Source organism: Pseudophryne corroboree, chromosome 6, assembly GCF_028390025.1.
Source record: "Pseudophryne corroboree isolate aPseCor3 chromosome 6, aPseCor3.hap2, whole genome shotgun sequence".
Taxonomy (NCBI): Eukaryota; Metazoa; Chordata; class Amphibia; order Anura; family Myobatrachidae; genus Pseudophryne; species Pseudophryne corroboree.
This window is the reverse complement of record NC_086449.1, coordinates 270,167,190-270,181,538: the sequence shown is the minus strand read 5'-3', so window position 1 is coordinate 270,181,538 and position 14,349 is coordinate 270,167,190. Positions and strand designations below refer to the sequence as shown.

Below are 14,349 nucleotides of genomic sequence, written 5' to 3'. Positions count from 1 at the left end.
TACTTAATGTTATTTTTTCCCCCTTCATCTTTATTTAGAGATTACGAACAAGTATGATATTTCCTATTTCCTTTCTTTCCTCCCTAGATCATTGAGAAATTGGCACTTGGGTTTTCCAAATCAGCCATTTAAATCATGGCTCAGATGAAATACACATCCAATGTGGATCCACTGCAATTGGATGTACAGATGTAGTTTTGACTGTACACGTACAGTATGTAGAATACATGTTATATGCAGTGGGTCCATGAAGCAGGTGTATCATATGGGTCTTGATTTGTATGACTTATCTGGTAACCCCAGTTGAAGTAAAGTAGATAAGAAATTCCAGATTTACTGCCTTCTCATACTCCCTTTATACAGGTCACATTATGCAAGTAGAAAATCCAAACCACTATAAAGGGTTAACAAATGAAAAATAAATTTTGCTTAAGAATAAATCATTATATAACAAACAAGTAAATCTCATCTTATGAGCACTTTTAGTTTATATTTGTTTCATAATATAGACATACTTAGGTGGGAGAAAGCGATACCACAGTGTAGCAGAAGAGGCAGAGTTTAATTAGTTAATGAGTTATAATAAGTTTTAATATACATTTGTGATGTTTGTCTATTGTAACTCTTTTATATAAGAAAACCAACACTGAAATCAAGCGCTCTGTCACTCTAATCAATATGCTGCCAGTAACATAGGGCTACTCACCCCTATTAGATTAAAAAATCAAACAAGAAACAAAGGAACTGGTGTTACAGCGCATATAGATTAGAACTAAAAAAATGTTTTTATTAAAACACATACAAACTTGTACATAAATTTAAATCTATGCAATTTGTACCACCGGCCGGTCAACGTACTCTTTAAATAATATATTTATAAACAAACTAGATACAACATATAATATGACATATTACTCTGTATCCACTTGTAACTCTTAGCAGCACATACTGTGGTAGCTAGAATGTAACTTTTCCAATATTTACGGAAACCTAATAGCACAGTGAGTTCTTCTTTGTGTAATTAGAACAGTCACTTTTGGGATAAGAAAAGCTTTTTCTTCACAATAAATGTGGGCTTAAGAGCTGTTTAACTGTCCCATTTTGGTAGCCAAAGTCCGTTACTAAAGTGAGACTGTGCTTCATCTAAAAGCGTGTCTGGCCAGACAAATAAACAGTAACGATCTCACCACTCCTATTTGTGGATTCTTTCACCAAAAGCGTCCTCCCCGGCTGCTGGTGCTCTACCCTTTATTATGCATTCATCTCTGGGGGATCATGAATGAAAGTGAAGTATCCGTGGAGCGTTGTAGCTGGCTATCGAGATCTCCGGATACAGTGGTGCAAACAGCAATTAGATGAGTGAATGACGCGTTTCCCCGCCTCCCTCCGAGTTCAGCAGCTTCATCAGAATGAATGAAATGCCTCCCTTCACTCTATTTAAGCTTGGCGCTTAATTGTCGGACTCCCGTCATGCTGCCATCTCAGTCTCCTGGGCGCTTCAAGCCTCGTTTTGGCTATGGAGCGCATACCGGCTTTGAGGAGCATAACAGCTTCAGACCGCCTCATGATTTCAATCTCACACCTGTAATTTATATATCAATCACCCATTCGCTGTGTTTGGGACACAATACAGGTGTTTAATCAATTAGTAGAGGGTTTTATGCACAGCTATGAGATAATATAATCATTCTACCTGCATTGTATTTCCAAGCATATTATTTCCTTGTAGAGTGTAAAAGAGGTAAAACATTTAAAAAATATCATACTAATAACTAAAATATAATAATAAGATGTCAACATATTAATAATTAATATATTGGTAAATATCTAGGAGACATGTCAAGAAAAAAAGGATTTTTTTAAATATATAAAAGAAATATAGTAAAAATGCATCTCAACACATATTAATTGTTCAATCGATCAATTCATGTATGCATATAAAAATATACACACATGTATATAAATTTGGCAGAATCATCCACAAAAGGGAAGTTGATAATTTATACCGACTAAATTATCTACATGTGACCATTATTTATTATTCCTCTCCATATATCAATACGGAGAGGGGTTATATGTATATATAGGAAATAGATATTTATATGATCTTTATATACTCTTTACTAGCTTCCATTTATATTGTCTGTGATAGATCTAGTATCCAATATACATTTCCTGTGTGTATGCATAAACACATGCATACACGCACACACCCGACAAGTGTATGCAAATGCATGTCTATGTGTCCACACAGACACACAAAAAGAGAAAATCCAGCTGTAAAGTATACAGAATAAATCATAGTAAACAAGAGAGAGGAGAAACCATATATGACGGATATATATAGAAAAGCAATATATAGGAGGGGTCATGTTCCTATGATCAGAGTATAAATTCTCTCTTAGAACTAACAAGACAGAGGACATTATTCTAACCAAAGGGGGGGGGGGGGAGGAAAGAAGGAAGTAAAATCCAGAAACAAAAGAAGGGGGAGAAGGAGAGGAAATATGACTCTAAATGTTATTTAACTCAATAGCATCATTAAGTCCATTCGGGACCATAGAGTCCAATCTAAATATCCAGAACGCCTCACGTCTGCATAATCTACCAAATCTATCTCCCCCTCTATTTGTTTTCTTCACATGTTCAATAGCCATTACTGATACACTCTTCATATCACCGTTCTGACAAGATGTAATATGATTAGACAAGGGATGTCGTTTATTACTGCTCTGTATATTTCGTTTATGTTCCATGTATCTAACGTGGAGAGTGCGGGTTGTTCGTCCTACATATTGTTTCCCACATTTGCAGCTCAAAATATAGATAACCTAGGAAGATTGGCAATCTAGAAAATCCTTAATCTCAAATCTATCCCCAGAAATGAAAGAGAAGAATTCTGTAGTTTTCCTTGGCGAGTTGTTACACATAAAGCACCTACTACTCCCACACCTATGATAACCCAAAGGTTTCTTTGGAAGCCATGATTTATCCATAGCTGGTTCTTTTGCCATTACAAAATGGCTCTGAACCAGTTTAGTTTTAAGATTTTCAGACCTCCTAAAAGTCACCTTTCCCTGTGGGTTTATTTCATCTTTGAGGATGTCGTCTTGTAATAAAATAGGTGTATTCTTCTTTATGATATTTCTAATTTCTTTGGCACAGCCATTAAACTGGGTAATAAAACCGATATTCTTCTCTTCCCTACTAGGGTCTTTGATCTGTCGTGTGTGTCCCATTTGTAACAATGACTGTCTATCTATAGAATTGACTTCTTCATATGCCTTCTTATTAATTTCCTCAGGATATCCTTGTAAAATTCAGCTAATTCGCACGAAACGGAACTGCACTCTAGAAACCACATACCAACAACAAGCCACTAAATTGATGAGTACTTTTTCAGGACAAGGATATCCTTGTCCTGAAAAAGTCATAAAGAAGAATACACCTATTTTATTACAAGACGACATCCTCAAAGATGAAATAAACCCACAGGGAAAGGTGACTTTTAGGAGGTCTGAAAATCTTAAAACTAAACTGGTTCAGAGCCATTTTGTAATGGCAAAAGAACCAGCTATGGATAAATCATGGCTTCCAAAGAAACCTTTGGGTTATCATAGGTGTGGGAGTAGTAGGTGCTTTATGTGTAACAACTCGCCAAGGAAAACTACAGAATTCTTCTCTTTCATTTCTGGGGATAGATTTGAGATTAAGGATTTTCTAAATTGCCAATCTTCCTATGTTATCTATATTTTGAGCTGCAAATGTGGGAAACAATGTGTAGGACGAACAACCCGCACTCTCCACGTTATATACATGGAACATAAACGAAATATACAGAGCGGTAATAAAGGACATCCCTTGTCTAATCATATTACATCTTGTCAGAACGGTGATATGAAGAGTGTATCAGTAATGGCTATTGAACATGTGAAGAAAACAAATAGAGGGGGAGATAGATTTGGTAGATTATGCAGACGTGAGGCGTTCTGGATAGTTAGATTGGACTCTATGGTCCCGAATGGACTTAATGATGCTATTGAGTTAAATAACATTTAGAGTCATATTTCCTCTCCTTCTCCCCCTTCTTTTGTTTCTTGATTTTACTTCCTTCTTTCCTCTCCCCCCCTTTTGGTTAGAATAATGTCCTCTGTCTTGTTAGTTCTAAGAGAGAATTTATACTCTGATCATAGGAACATGACCCCTCCTATATATTGCTTCTCTATATATATCCGTCATATATGGTTTCTCCTCTCTCTTGTTTACTGTGATTTATTCTGTATACTTTACAGCTGGATTTTCTCTTTTTCTCTTTTTGTGTGTCTGTGTGGACACATAGACATGCATTTGCATACACTTGTCGGGGTGTGTGCGTGTATGCATGTGTTTATGCATACACACAGTAAATGTATATTGGATACTAGATCTATCACAGACAATATAAATGGAAGCCAGTAAAGAGTATATAAAGATCATATAAATGTCTATTTCCTATATATACATATAACCTCTCTCCGTATTGATATATGGAGAGGAATAATAAATAATGGTCACATGTAGATAATTTAGTCGGTATAAATTATCAACTTCCCTTTTGTGGATGATTCTGCCAAATTTATATACATGTGTGTATATTTTTATATGCATACTTGAATTGATCGATTGAACAATTAATGTGTTGAGATGCATTTTTACTATATTTCTTTTATATATGTAAAAAAATCCTTTTTTTCTTGATATGTCTCCTAGATATTTACCAGTATATTAATTATTATGTTGACATCTTATTATATTTTAGTTATTAGTATGATATTTTTTAAATGTTTTACCTCTTTTACACTCTATAAGGAAATAATATGCTTGGAAATACAATGCAGGTAGAATGATTATATTATCTCATAGCTGTGCATAAAACCCTCTACTAATTGATTAAACACCTGTATTGTGTCCCAAACACAGCGAATGGGTGATTGATATATAAATTCCAGGTGTGAGATTGAAATCATGAGGCGGTCTGAAGCCGTTATGCGCCTCAAAGCCGGTATGCGCTCCATAGCCAAAACGAGGCTTGAAGCGCCCAGGAGACTGAGATGGCAGCATGACGGGAGTCCGACAATTAAGCGCCAAGCTTAAATAGAGTGAAGGGAGGCATTTCATTCATTCTGATGAAGCCGCTGAACCCGGAGGGAGGCGGGGAAACGCGTCAATCACTCATCTAATTGCTGTTTGCACCACTGTATCCGGAGATCTCGATAGCCAGCTACAACGCTCCACGGATCCTTCACTTTCATTCATGATCCCCCAGAGATGACTGCATGATAAAGGGTAGAGCACCAGCAGCCGGGGAGGATGCTTTTGGTGAAAGAATCCACAAATAGGAGTGGTGAGATCGTTACTGTTTATTTGTCTGGCCAGACACGCTTTTAGAGGAAGCACAGTCTCACTTTAGTAACGGACTTTGGCTACCAAAATGGGACAGTTAAACGGCTCTTAAGCCCACATTTATTGTGAAGAAAAAGCTTTTCTTATCCCAAAAGTGACTGTTCTAATTACACAAAGAAGAACTCACTGTGCTATTAAGTTTCAGTAAATATTGGAAAAGTTACATTCTAGCTACCACAGTATGTGCTGCTAAGAGTTACAAGTGGATACAGAGTAATATGTCATATTATATGTTGTATCTAGTTTGTTTATAAATATATTATTTAAAGAGTACGTTGACCGGCCGGTGTTACAAATTGCATAGATTTAAATTTATGTACATGTTTTTTTTTAGTTCTAATCTATATGCGCTGTAACATCAGTTCCTTTGTTTTATATAAGAAAACTTGTTTCAACTGATCTTTTAGTTGGCATATTATTTCCAGCAGAAAAAAATAGCAATAATTCTCAAATATTCTTATTGGCAAAGAGCTCTGCATATACTATATGTACTCAGCTTTTACTTGTTTTTTTTTTTTACTGCAAAATAAAACTGCATGAAAAAGGCACGTAATGAAATGTGACTGTCGCAGATTAATTTTCGTAACAGTGGGATATTTATTTGTGAGATAATACATAAATTTCACAGTGGGTATTGTGTTTACAGGCCCCTAGTAAGAATGGCGGTCCCCTGTATCAATGTAAGCAAATATTCAGAGCTGTATTAATGTCCTCATAGAGTAATGTTTACAGCCAAAATAGAGGCCTTTAGTTTGTAATGGATATTCACTATATATATATATATATATGATTTACAGCGCTTCACTTTTTCCACATTTTATGTTACAGCCTTATTCCAAAATGGAAGAAATTCATTTCTTCCCTCAAAATTCTACACACAATACCCCATAATGACAATGTGAAAAATGTGTTTTTTTTTTAAAGATTTTTGCTAATTTAACAATAAAAAACTAAGAAATCACATGTACATAAGTATTTACAGGCTTTGCTCAATACTTTGTTGATGCACCTGTGGCAGCAATTACAGCCTCAAGTATTTTGGAATATGATGTCACAAGCTTGGCACACCTATCTTTGGGCAGTTTCGCCCATTCCTCTTTGCAGCACCTCTCAAGCTCCATCAGGTTGGATGGGAAGCGTCGGTGCACAGCCATTTTCAGATCGCTCCAGAGATGTTCAATTGGATTCAAGTCTGGGTTCTGGCTGGGCCACTCAAGGACATTCACAGAGTTGTCCTGAAGCCACTCTTTTGATATCTTGGCTGTGTGCTTAGGGTCGTTATTCTTCTGAAAGATAAACTGTCACCCCAGTCTGAGGTCAACAGCACTCTGGAGCAGGTTTTCATCCAGGATGTCTCTGTACATTGCTGCATTCATATTTCCCTCTGTTCTGACTTGTCTCCCAGTTCCTGCCGCTGAAAAACATACCCACAGCATGATGCTGCCACCACCATGGTTCACTGTAGGGATAGTATTGGCATGATGATGAGCGGTGCTGGTTTCCCCAAACATGACGCCTGGCATTCACGCCAAAGAGTTCAATCTTTGTCTCATCACACCAGAGTATTTTGTTTCTCATGGTCTGAGAGTCCTTCAGGTGCATTTTGGCAAACTCCAGATAGGCTGCCATGTGCTTTTTACTAAGGAGTGGCTTCCGTCTGGACATTCTACCATACAGGCATGATTGGTGAATTGCTGCAGAGATGGTTGTCCTTCTTGAAGTTTCTCCTCTCTCCACAGAGGAATGCTGTAGCTCTGACAGAGTGACCACTGGGTTATTGGTCACCTCTCTAACTAGGGCCCTTCTCCCGCGATAACTCAGTTTAGACGACCGTCCAGCTCTAGGAAGAGTCCTGGTGGTTCTGAACATCTTCCAAGGATGATCAGTGGAAACAGGATGCACCTGAGCTCAATTTTGATCTTCATGGCAAAGGCTGTGAATAGTTATATACATGTGATTTCTTATTTTTTTATATTTAATAAATTCACAATGTCATTATGGGGTATTGTGTGTAGAATTTTGAGGGAAAAAATAAATGTATTAAATTTTGGAAGAAAGGCTGTAACATAACAAAATGTAGAAAAAGTGAAGCGCTGTGAATTCTTTCCGGATGCACTGCACTGTGTGTGTGTGTGTGTTTGTGTGTGTGTGTATATGTGTGTGTGTGTGTGTATATATATATATATATATATATATATATATATATTCTCTTACGTCCTAGAGGACGCTGGGGACTCCGTAAGGACCATGGGGTATAGACGGGCTCCGCAGGAGACATGGGCACTATAAAGAACTTTTAGATGGGTGTGCACTGACTCCTCCCTCTATGCCCCTCCTCCAGACCTCAGTTGGATCCTGTGCCCAGAGGAGACTGGGTGCATTACAGGGGAGCTCTCCTGAGTTTCTCTGAAAAAGAATTTTGTTAGGTTTTTTATTTTCAGGGAGCACTGCTGGCAACAGGCTCCCTGCATCGTGGGACTGAGGAGAGAGAAGCAGACCTACTTAAATGATAGGCTCTGCTTCTTAGGCTACTGGACACCATTAGCTCCAGAGGGTCGGAACGCAGGTCTCACCCTCGCCGTTCGTCCCGGAGCCGCGCCGCCGTCCTCCTCACAGAGCCGGAAGATAGAAGCCGGGTGAGTATTAGAAGAAAGAAGACTTCAAAGGCGGCAGAAGACTTCAGTTCTTCTCTGAGGTAACGCTGCGCGCCATTGCTCCCACACACAACACACACTGCAGGCACTGATGGGTGCAGGGCGCAGGGGGGGGGCGCCCTGAGCAGCAATAATAAACCTCAAGGACTGGCTAATAAGTTATATAGGCTACGGAGGCAGTAGATTATACAATCCCACGCCAGATTGAAAATTTGAGCGGGACCGAAGCCTGCCACTGAGGGGGCGGAGCTTGATCCCACAGCACTAACCAGCGCCATTTTCTCCACAGCACTGCAGAGAAGCTGGCTCCCCGGACTCTCCCCTGCTGAACACGGTGACAGAGGGCAAAAAGAGGGGGAGGGCACTTATAATTGGCGCAGTGAGTGTATATTGATATATATAAAAGCGCTGTTATCTGGGAATTTTATTTCCAGTGTCAGTTGGCGCTGGGTGTGTCTCTCCAAGGGGCCTTATTGGGGAACTGTCTCCATATACATATATCCCTGTGTGTGTGGGGGTGTCGGTACGCGTGTGTCGGCATGTCTGAAGCGGAAGGCTCATCTAAGGAGGAGGTGGAGCAGATGATTGTGGTGTCTCCGTTGGCAATGCCGACACTTGATTGGTTGGATATGTGGAATGTTTTAAATGCAAATGTGACTTTATTACATAAGAGATTGGATAAAGCAGAGTCCAGGGATAATACAGGGAGTCAATCAATGGCTTTGACGGTGTCACAGGGCCCTTCAGGGTCTCAAAAACGTCCCCTATCCCAAATAGCAGACACGGATACCGACACGGATTCTGACTCCAGTGTCAACTACGTTGATGCAAGGTTACACCCAAGGGTGGCAAAAAGTATTCATTATATGATTATTGTATAAAAGATGTTTTGCATATCACAGATGACCCCTCTGTCCCTGACACGAGGGTACACATGTTTAAGGAAAAGAAACCTGGGGTAACATTTCCCCCATCTCATGAGCTGAACGCGCTATTTGAAAAGGCTTGGGAAACTCCAGACAAGAAACTGCAGATTCCCAAGAGAATTCTTATGGCATACCCTTTCCCTGCACAGGACAGGGTACGGTGGGAATCCTCGCCCAGGGTGGACAAAGCTTTAACACGCTTATCCAAGAAGGTGGCGCTACCGTCTCCAGACAAGGCAGCCCTCAAGGATCCTCCTGAGCGCAGACAGGAAATGATTTTAAAATCAATTTATACACATACGGGTGCTGTGCTCAGACCAGCAATAGCATCGGCTTGGGTTTGTAGTGCGGTAGCAGCTTGGACAGATACCTTGTCAGCTGATATTGATACCCTTGATAGGGATACCATTTTATTGACCTTATGTCACATCAAAGACGCAGTCTTATATATGAGAGACGCTCAGAGAGACGTTGGGCTGCTAGGTTCGAGGGCCAACGGCATGGCGATTTCGGCTCGGCGAGCACTGTGGACCCGCCAATGGACGGGTGATGCCGACTCAAAGATGCATATGGAAGTTTTGCCTTACAAGGGTGAGGTTTTATTTGGGGAAGGTCTCGCGGACCTGGTTTCCACAGCTACCGTGGGTAAATCTACTTTTTTGCCTTATGTTCCCCCACAGCAAAAGAAAACACCACAGTATCAGATGCAGTCCTTTCGGTCGCATAAGTCCAGAAGAGGTCGAGGCTCTTCATTCCTCGCCAGAGGTAAGGGTAGAGGGAAAAGAATGCCTGCTACGGCTAGTTCCCAGGAGCAGAAGTCCTCCCTGGCTTCTACTAAATCCACCGCATGACGCTGGGGCTCCACTGAGGGAGTCCGCGCCGGTGGGGGCACGTCTTCGACTCTTCAGCCACGTCTGGGTTCAGTCGGACGTGGATCCTTGGGCGATGGAAATTGTATCCCAAGGCTACAAGCTGGAATTTGAAGACGTGCCTCCTCGCCGATTCTTCAAATCGGTTTTACCAGCTTCTCCCCCAGAGAGGGAGATAGTTTTAGCTGCAATTCAAAAGCTGTGTCAACAGCAAGTGATTATCAAGGTTCCCCTAATACAACAGGGAAAACCCTGTTTGTGGTCCCGAAACCGGATGGCTCGGTCAGACCCATTCTAAATTTAAAATCCCTAAACCTGTACTTAAAAAGGTTCAAGATGGAATCGCTCAGGGTGGTTATCTCCAGCCTGGAAGGGGGGGGATTTTATGGTGCCACTAGACATAAAGGATGCATACCTTCACGTCTCCATATATCCTCCTCATCCGGCATACCTGAGATTCGCTGTACAGGACTGTCATTACCAGTTTCAGACGTTGCCGTTTGGGCTTTCCATGGCCCCGAGGGTTTTCACCAAGGTAATGGCGGAAATGATGGTGCTCCTGTGCAGGCAAGGAGTCACAATCATCCCGTACTTGGACGATCTCCTGATAAAAGCGAGATCAAAGGAACAGTTGCAGAAAAGCGTGTCGCTCTCCCTGAGAGTGCTGCAGCAGCATGGTTGGATTCTAAATCTACCAAAGTCACAGTTGATTCCAACGACTTGACTATCTTTCTTAGGCATGATTCTGGACACGGAACAGAAGAGGGTTTTTCTCCCAAAGGAAAAGCCCAGGAACTCCAGAACATGGTCAGAGACCTGCTAAAGCCAAAAAGAGTGTCAGTCCATCAATGCACTCGAGTACTGGGGAAAATGGTGGCGTCCTACGAGGCCATCCCCTTTGGCAGGTTTCATGCAAGGACTTTTCAGTGGGACCTTCTGGGCAAGTGGTCTGGGTCCCATCTTCAAATACATCAGAAAATAACCCTGTCCCCCAGGGCCAGGGTGTCTCTCCTGTGGTGGCTGCAGAGTGCTCACCTTCTAGAGGGTCGCAGGTTCGGCATTCAAGACTGGGTTTTGGTGACCACGGACGCGAGCCTCCAAGGATGGGGAGCAGTCACACAAGGAAGGAATTTTCAGGGACTATGGTCAAGCCAGGAGGCTTGTCTACACATCAACATACTGGAATTAAGGGCCATATACAACGGCCTACGACAAGCGGAGAATCTTCTTCGCGACCTACTGGTTCTGATTCAATCATACAACGTCACAGCTGTGGCTCATGTAAACCGCCAAGGCGGGAAAAGGAGCAGAGTGGCAATAGCGGAAGCCACCAGGATTCTGCGCTGGGCAGAAAATCACGTAAGCGCTCTGTCAGCGGTATTCATTCCGGGAGTGGACAACTGGGAAGCAGACTTCCTCAGCAGACACGATCTCCATCCAGGAGCGTGGGGTCTTCATCAAGAAGTTTTTGCAGAGATAACAAGTCTTTGGGGACTTCCTCAAATAGACATGATGGCGTCACGCCTCAACAAGAAGCTTCGGAGGTATTGTGCCAGGTCAAGGGACCCTCAGGCAGTAGCGGTGGATGCCCTGGTGACACCGTGGGTGTTTCAGTCGGTCTATGTGTTCCCTCCTCTTCCGCTCATCTCAAAAATATTGAGAATCATAAGACGAATTAGAGTGCAGACAATACTCATTGTTCCAGATTGGCCTCGGCCAGATTGGCCTGGTATTCGGATCTTCAGGAAATGCTCACAGACGATCCATGGCCTCTTCCTCTCAGAGAGGACCTGTTGCAACAGGGGCCCTGCGTGTTCCAAGACTTACCGCGGTTACGTTTGACGGCATGGCGGTTGAACACCGAATCCTAGCTGGGAAAGGTATTCCGGAGGAGGTCATCCCTACTCTGATAAAGGCTAGGAAGGAGGTGACGACGAAACATTATCACCGTATCTGGAGGAAGTATGTATCTTGGTGTGAAGCTAAGGATGCTCCTACGGAAGATTTCCACTTGGACCGTTTTCTCCACTTTCTACAGACAGGAGTGGATATGGGCCTAAAGTTAGGCTCCATTAAGGTACAGATTTCGGCCCTATCTATATTCTTCCAGAAGGAATTGGCTTCTTTCCCAGAAGTCCAGACTTTTGTAAAGGGAGTGCTACACATCCAGCCTCCTTTTGTGCCCCCAGTGGCACCATGGGACCTTAACGTGGTGTTACAGTTCCTAAAATCTCACTGGTTTGAGCCTCTTCAAAGAGTTGAATTAAAATTTCTCACTTGGAAGGTGGTCATGTTGTTGGCCTTGGCATCTGCTAGGTGGGTATCCGAATTGGCGGCTTTGTCTCTTAGGAGCCCCTATCTCATTTTCCATGTGGATAGAGCTGAGTTGAGGACTCGTCCTCAATTTTTGCCTAAGGTGATGTCATCGTTTCATATGAACCAACCTATTGTGGTGCCTGTGGCTACGGGAGACTTGGAGGATTCCAAGTCCCTTGATGTAGTCAGGGCCTTAAAAATTCACGTAGCCAGGACGGCTCGGATTAGGAAAACAGAGGCACTGTTTGTCCTGTATGCAGCCAACAAGGTTGGCGCTCCTGCTTCTAAGCAGACTATTGCTCGCTGGATCTGTAACACGATTCAGCAGGCTCATTCTACGGCTGGATTGCTGTTACCAAGTTCGGTAAAGGCCCATTCCACTAGGAAGGTGGGCTCTTCTTGGGCGGCTCGGCTTTACAGCTTTGCCGAGCGGCTACTTGGTCGGGTTCAAACACTTTGGCAAAATTCTACAAGTTTGATACCCTGGCTGATGAGGACCTCATGTTTGCTCAATCGGTGCTGCAGAGTCATCCGCACTCTCCCACTCGGTCTGGAGCTTTGGTACAATCCCCATGGTCCTTACGGAGTCCCCAGCATCCTCTAGGACGTAAGAGAAAATAAGATTTTAAACCTACCGGTAAATCTTTTTCTCCTAGTCCGTAGAGGATGCTGGGCGCCCATCCCAGTGCGGACATATTTCTGCAGGACTTGTATATAGTTGTTGCTTACATAAGGGTTATGTTACAGTTAAGATCAGTTGTTGGCTGATACTGTTTTGTTCATACTGTTAACTGGTTGCGTATATTCCAGGTTATACGGTGTGGATGGTGTGGGCTGGTATGAATCTTGCCCTTAGATTAACAAAAATCTTTTCCTCGTACTGTCCGTCTCCTCTGGGCACAGCTTCTCTAACTGAGGTCTGGAGGAGGGGCATAGAGGGAGGAGCCAGTGCACACCCATCTAAAGTTCTTTATAGTGCCCATGTCTCCTCCGGAGCCCGTCTATACCCCATGGTCCTTATGGAGTCCCCAGCATCCTCTACGGACTAGGAGAAAAAGATTTACCGGTAAGTTTGAAATCTTATTATATATATATATATATATATATATATATATATATATATATATATATATATATATATATTATATATATATATATATATATATATATATATAATTATTATTTTTTGTTTTTTTTATCAATTAAGGGGTGTTTTTTGTATATAATTTTTTATTTATTGTTATCCACCCAGCTACTAAATAGGTTTCTTATTCTGATTACATTCCTAGTGATCTGCCATAAGAGATTGAAAACTGAAAGGCAGCCCATACATTTTGGCAGAATAATCAGATTTCTATTAATTCTTTGATGTTCGTTGTTCCATGTATACTGGAGTATACAACTCTGAAGATCTTTGATGTCCTTTCCAATTACTTGTACTGATAAAGAGCAGAGAACAGTAAGTTTTTAATAGAACAGCAATTTTTATTAAACAAATTTTAGGGCATAAACAAGTTATTTATACAATTTAACAGGATTTCCCTTTAGGTCTAGTTCAAAAGGTGTTGTATCACCTCCATATACCTGTAGTTCAAATAAAGTCCTTTTAAAAATAGGAAAATCGTCTAATTGTTATCCGTTTAACCACTTAACTGATGATTTCCCCCCCCCCAAAAAAACGCTCAGAAATTGTCAGGTTTTTTAATGAGTGAATTAGGTGAAGAACATGAATTTATCCAAAATTATTTTTTTTCTCTCGAACATCGAAACATCGGTCAGGAAAATCTGTAACATTGCGACTTTACTTTTTACACCCGAGACAGCTGCCAGGTACATGGTGCTGGGGGGTGGCTTGGGGGGGTTGGATTACACTTTCTTAGCGGCTGCTATTGTTTGCAGCTGCTGGGTGGGGGGTTCCAGCAAGCTGACCGATCAGCAGTGATCGTCAGCACGGCAAACATTGAGGGGAGAGTGCAGGGAGGCAGAGGGACCTTTTGGATCCTCTGAGAGCAGCAGCGGAGGGTACTTTCCCTTCCCTGCAGCTGCTAACACTGTTTATCTGACTGGTCGCATCCTGTGCGACCAGGTCAGATAAAGCACTTGTTGGTATAGTCGCATCTGATGTGACCATGCCAGGCAAGC

The 14,349-nt window shown here is 41.9% G+C and overlaps 1 protein-coding gene across 7 annotated transcripts in view; it reads left to right on the top strand.

Moving 5' to 3' along the window:
* The window catches only part of DTWD1 (DTW domain containing 1), a 133,113-nt gene that overhangs the window by 103,285 nt on the left and 15,479 nt on the right, over positions 1–14,349 (top strand). For 2 of the 7 annotated variants that reach the window (XR_010179227.1, XR_010179228.1), the window contains exon 5: positions 13,497–13,666. The exons of the other annotated variants lie outside the window; for them this stretch is intronic. The gene's annotated coding sequence lies outside the window, so the exon portion shown is untranslated. The remainder of the gene's footprint in view (positions 1–13,496; positions 13,667–14,349) is intronic. 7 annotated transcript variants of the gene reach the window in all.